Consider the following 6,232-nt stretch of genomic DNA (forward strand, 5'->3'; position numbering starts at 1 on the left):
GACTGTGGCTCAGTTGTAGAGTGCTTGCCTAGCATACATAGGTATGAGGAAGTGGATTCCATCCCCAGCACTCCAAAAATAAAAGAAAAAAAAAAGGAATTTGAATAAGCAGAATCATGTAAAACGTAGCATGTTAAAGGTTTTGTGACAGTGTTTTTTAATGAAAACATTTCCTCATATGATTTGATCTTTAGTCTATTTTGCAATAAATATTTTTCTTTTAATTCCTGAGCAAGTGACTAGCTTGTCTTTGATTAGATGTTGCTTTATTATCCATTAGAATGCACTGACATTTTTAAAATGTATAAGCTTGTCAGTAAACCATACACTGTATACTCATATTAATAGAAAAATAATATAGCTTATAATCACAGTTTTTAGTCTTTAATTCTTTAAACTATCAGCCAATATAAATAATAAGGTGTTTACTATTTCTCAGACATATTAATGAGGATTTAAAAGAGGAAACTAGAGATAATATCTCTTTTATTGAGAAAACTACAGAGGAGGAGAATATATGAATTAAATATAAAAGTCTAGTATTTGCAACATATACATAATTACATGTGTACAAATAGCAGCTTTAAGCACTTCTAGGGATAAGTATAAGGTAATATAATGAATCATTCTGTGTCTTAGTTTAGTCATGTACTAAAAAAGGGTAATTACACTTCACAAGATTGTTATAAAGATTAAATGAACAATGTAGGTTGAAGTACCCCCCACCAAACTTTAAGAAGCTGGACAAACAAGGTGCTATAATTGTGAGTTGAATATAAAAATAATGACTTTGTAAAGGATAAAAGAATAAGCAAACATCTGGTATTTGTTAAGGGATATCTCTTGTTATATGTGGAGCTTTTAAATCTTGTCTTGCAGAACTTTAGGGAAACAGGGAAAGCATGCATGTATTTTGAGATGATAAATTTGGTAGAGAATAAATTGTGTAGATAAATTATGTAGATAAATTTGGGAGAACAGCCTCAAAGAAAAAAACAGACCCTACCAAAGACATAGATAAGTTGAGTTAGAAGGACAAATAGAGCTGGTATAGATGGTCTACAAGGTTGAAAATATTTGGCCATAAATGTTATAGGAAGAAATGAAAGACACTAATTAAATCCCTAAGCATCTTAAAGATGTCTTGTCAGATATCCTGATTTACAGTTTTCTTAGCATGTTTTTCAGAATCAAGCACACCCACAGTCTCTCTCCTAGGTGCTTCACTTTCTTTGTGACAAAAGTCCTAAAACTTAATATGTAAATCTAGCTGCAATATGGAGATAGAATTATTAATCTTCCTTGAAGGGGCAGATTTCCCCACAAAGCTAATGAAGCTGAAGCTTCAAGATCCCAAGAGTGGCCCCAGCAACAAGTTGACAGGGTCATACAATTTTATAAAGTTTGTGAAAGTTGTAATTTTTTTTCTTATTTTTGTACCTAAATTATACATACATACATATGTATCTACATACATATATGTGTGTATGTGTGTGTATATATAGATCTTGCAAGTCATATAAGCTGCAGGACTCATAAAATCTGGATCACTCCTAAAAAATAGGGAAGAATGAACTACTATTACTTCATTACTAAATTGATAAAACTTTTGGCAAAGGTAAAACAAACAGCAAAATATAAATATATATATTCAGGAATTTTAAGGCAAAACTTGTAAATGTAAATACCTGTGGGTAGGATCAGCTACATAATTTGTGGAACCTAGTACAAAATTAAAATGTGAAAACCTTGATTAAAGATGGTAATGCATTTCAACATGATGATAGTGAAACACAAGGCTCTTCTAAGCATGGGAACTTGTAGCACTGCACAGGTCATACACCCAGGAAGCCTATAGGTACTATTGGAGAATACAGACCAAGTATAAGGAAACCTTCAATTAAAAACCTTCAGCACTGCAAAAACAGAGTCACACATACACACACACACAGACACACAACACACACACACACACACACTCTCTCTCTCTTAAGGGGCTATCTGTTATCTGACTTGAGTTACAGTAGCCAGGCTGAGCCACTGCTGTTGACTTGTTTTAGAGAAATCAGAAATCTGGATCTCTATGTTTAGCCAGCTAGCTTTTAAATATTGATAATTCAAATTATTTGAAAACCACTGTACAAATCATACCAAATATGTCTGAGCAGGTTAAGAGCAGAGTCAGATATAGCCTCTGGACTCTTATCTGGAATCTTTGCTTCATAACCAGAGAAATTCACACTTGAATTCCTAACTTTTCAACATGGGAACTGTGTGACCTTTTCTGAAATTCATCTTTCTCATTTAGCTCAGAGCCTAAATACAGAAAGTGACCCATAAATGTTAGTTTGACCTCTCACACTGTCAAACACACATTCTATTTCCTTTTGAATTATTTAATTGACATAGAAGTCACATCTTGTTGTAAGAGTAGATACTTTTATTTAAATATAATAAAAATTCAGGAGTGTCAGATGTGGTAGTGGATGCCTGTAATACCAGTGATCCAGAAGACTTAGTCAGGATCATAAATTCAAGGCCAACCTGGGCAATTTAGTGAGACCCCGTCTCAAAAAATAAAGACACCTGGCATTGTAGCTCAGTGGTAAAGTTACTAGGTTTGATCCCCAGTAACAAATAAAAGGAAGGAAGGAAGGAAAGAAGGAAGGAAGGAAGGAAGGGAGAGGGGAAGGAAGAAAATTAGTAATCATGATCAGAATATCCAAGAACCCTAGGACAACATTAAGAGACCAAGTTTAAAAATGACTGGAGCAGGATGCAGGAGGTGGTGGACTCCATGGTGAAAAGGGTGGAGAGGGGAACATCTGGAAGATGCAGGGCCTCATGTTCTGGTGCATCATCAGCTGCTGTGAGGATAACCAGGCTTCCATGCAACAGGTGCACCCGTGCATTGAGCACTGCCATGTGCCTCTGGCTTAAGCCCAGGTCTTGGTGACCAGTAAGTTGGAGAAGCTCCAGGACCACCTGGCCTGGTGTCCCATGCATAAAGCCAAAGATTCAATATGTGCTGGGAGTAAAGAGCTTCAGGGGAAGTGGCAGCTGAACAGTTGTAGATGACCACATGCACCTCACCCCAACTATGACCAAGAAGATAAAAGAGTCTCTCTCATCCACTGGGATAAAAGTTCTTGTCAGTGTGTTGGGAGGTATCATTGGAATAGCCAACCAAGATTGTTATACTCAGCACAGCTATCATTTAGAATCAAGGAAAATAAACACCTTCCAAGATAAACAGAAACTAAAAAGAATTCATGACTACTATACTAACACTACAGGAAATTCTTTAAGAAATACTACACACAGAAGAGCTTAAAAACAAACTCCAGAGCTCTCAAACAGAAGAGTTTCATTTGAAGACAAGATAAATAAATGAGAAATAGGACCCAAACTAAACATTAGAAATAAATCAAACTGGCAGGAATGAGCAAACCTCTCTCTATAATAACACTGAATGTAAATGGTCTCAATGCTCCAATTAAAGAACATAGGCTTACAGAATGGGTTAAAAAAACAAGACACAAATATTTGTTGTTTGCAAGAGACTCAACTTGCAGGCAAAAACTGCCACAGTGAAAGGATGTGAAAGGGATGGAAAATGATACTGCATACAAATGGAGCTCCTAAACAAGCAAGAGTAGTTACTCTTATATCCAACAATACAGACTTCAAACCAAAATTAATCAGAAGAGACAAAGAATGTCACTTTGTACTATAAAGGGAACAATCCAAAAAGAAGATACAATGATAGTAAATATTTAAGATCCAAACATCAGTGCACCTAATTACATAAAACATAAATTAATTGACTTAAAGATTTATACCTCAATACAATAATTTTGGGTGATTTCAACAAATCTCTCTCACCAATAAATAGGTCATCCAGATATAAACACAGAAAAGACTTCAGCCCTAAAGAATATTATAAAAAAATCATTTTGTGTAGTTCCTTAGCACATTTCAATAAATTTGGTTTTTTTTTTTGTGTGTGTGTGTGTTTGTGTGTGTGCCTGTGTTAGGTTTTTTGAGTTCTTTATATATTCTGAAGATTACTGCTCTATCTGAGGTGTCTGTGTAAAGATTTTCTCCCATTCTGAAAGCTCTCTCTTCACGTTATTGATTGTTTCCTTTGTTGAAAAGAAGCTTTTTAGTTTGAATTCATCCATTTATTGATTTTGATTTTATTTCTTGCATTTTAGGAGTCTTGTTAAGGAAGTCAGGTTCTAAGCTGATGACATGGTGAAGATTTGGGCCTACTTTTTTTTCTATTAAGCACAGGGTCTCTGTTTTAGTGCCTAAGTCTTTGATCCACTTTGAGTTGAGTTTCATGCAGGGTGAGAGATAGGGGTTAATTTCATTTTGTTACATATGTATTTCCAGTTTTCCCAGCACTATTTGTTGAATAGGCTCTTTTCTCCAATTAATGTTTTTTGGTGCCTTTATCTAGTATGAGATAACTGTATTTATATGGGTTTGTCTCTGTCTTCTATTCTGTACCATTGGTCTGTGTGTCTGTTTTGGTGCCAATACCATGCTGTTTTTGTTACTATGGTTCTGTAGTATAGTTTAAGGTCTGATATTGTGATGCCTCCTGCTTCACTCTTCTTGATAAGGATTGCTTTGACTATTCTGGGTCTCTTATTTTTCCAAATGAATTTCATAATTGCTTTCTCTAGTTCTATGAAGAAAATCATTAGGATTTTTAATAGGAATTGCATTAAACCTGTATAACAGTTTTGGCCTTTTTGACAATATTAATTCTGCCTATCCAAGGGCATGGGTGATCTTTCCATCTTCTGAGGTCTTCTTCAATTTCTTTCTTTAGTGTTCTGTAGTTTTCATTGTAGAAAAAAAATACATTCATCTCTTTTGTTAGATTGATTCCCAAGTTTTTTGTTTGTTTGTTTGTTTTTTGAGGTTATTGTGAATGAGGTAGTTTTCCTAATTTCTTCTGCGGTGGATTCATCAATGATGTATAGAAACACATTTGATTTGTGAAGCTAGTGTCATCCTAATATCAAACCCAGATAAAGACACATCAAGGAAAAAGAAGCATAGATCAATATTCCTGATAAACATAGATGCAAAAATTCATAACAAAATACTAGCAAGTCATATTCTGCAATACATTAAGGAGACTTTACATCATGACCAAGTTGATTTTATTCCAGGGATGAAAGGATGGTTCAATATATTCACATTAGCCAGGTGCTGTGGCACACAACTATGATCCCAGTGGCTCAAGAGGTTAAGACAGGAGGATCACGAATTCAATGCCAGCCTCAGCAACAGTGAGGTGCTAAGCAAGTAAGTCAGACCCTGTCTCTAAATAAAATATAAAATGGGGCTGGGGATGTTGTTCAGTGGTTGGGTGCTATTTAGTGTTCAATTCCCAGTACCAAAAGGAAAAAATACACACACACACACACACACACAAATTAATGATTGTAATTCACCACATAAAAAGAATTAAGGACAAAACTAGTCACTCATTAGTCATCACAAATCTCAATAGATTCAGAGAAAGCTTTTTTTTTTTTTTGGTACTGGGTATTGAACCCAGGTGCAATTAAATACCAAGCCATATCCCCAGCTCTTTTTATTTTTTATTTTGAGACAGAGTCTTGCTAAGTTGCTTAGGATCTCACTAAGTTGCTGAGGCTGGCTTTGAACTTGCAATTCTCCTGCTTCAACCTCTGGAGTCACTGGGATTACAGGAATGTGCCACCATGCCTGGATCATTAAAGAAAGCCCTTAACAAAATTCAGCACCCATACATTATAGAAACATGGAAGAAACTAGGGATAGAAGGAATCTACCTAAATGTCATAAAGATTACATATGACAAACTCAAAGCCAACATCATAGTTAATGAGGAAAAACTGCAAAATTTCATCTAAAATACAGAACAAAACAATGATATCCAGTCTCACCAGTTTTATTAATATAGTACTTGAAATTGCCACCAGAGTGATTAGATATGAGAATGAAATTAAAGGGGTATAAATAGGAAAGAAAAAAATCAAATTATCACTGTGTGTAACTGATATGAGCCTACATTTAGAAGATCCAAAAAGCCTCAGAAAGATTGCTAGAGCTAATAAGCAAATTCAGCAGAGAAACAGAATACATCAACCTACTTAAGTCAATAACTTTCCTATGCACCAATAATGAATTTGCTGAGAAAGAAAATCAGGAAAATAGTCTCACTTAC

General features: G+C 35.0%; 1 pseudogene; it reads left to right on the forward strand.

Annotated features, from left to right (window-relative positions):
* The first annotated feature begins 2,844 nt into the window (after positions 1 to 2,844).
* LOC114086404 (protein FAM136A-like) lies at positions 2,845 to 3,334 on the forward strand (annotated as a pseudogene).
* Positions 3,335 to 6,232: the final 2,898 nt, after the last annotated feature.

This window comes from Marmota flaviventris, chromosome 5 (assembly GCF_047511675.1).
Source record: "Marmota flaviventris isolate mMarFla1 chromosome 5, mMarFla1.hap1, whole genome shotgun sequence".
Taxonomy (NCBI): domain Eukaryota; kingdom Metazoa; phylum Chordata; class Mammalia; order Rodentia; family Sciuridae; genus Marmota; species Marmota flaviventris.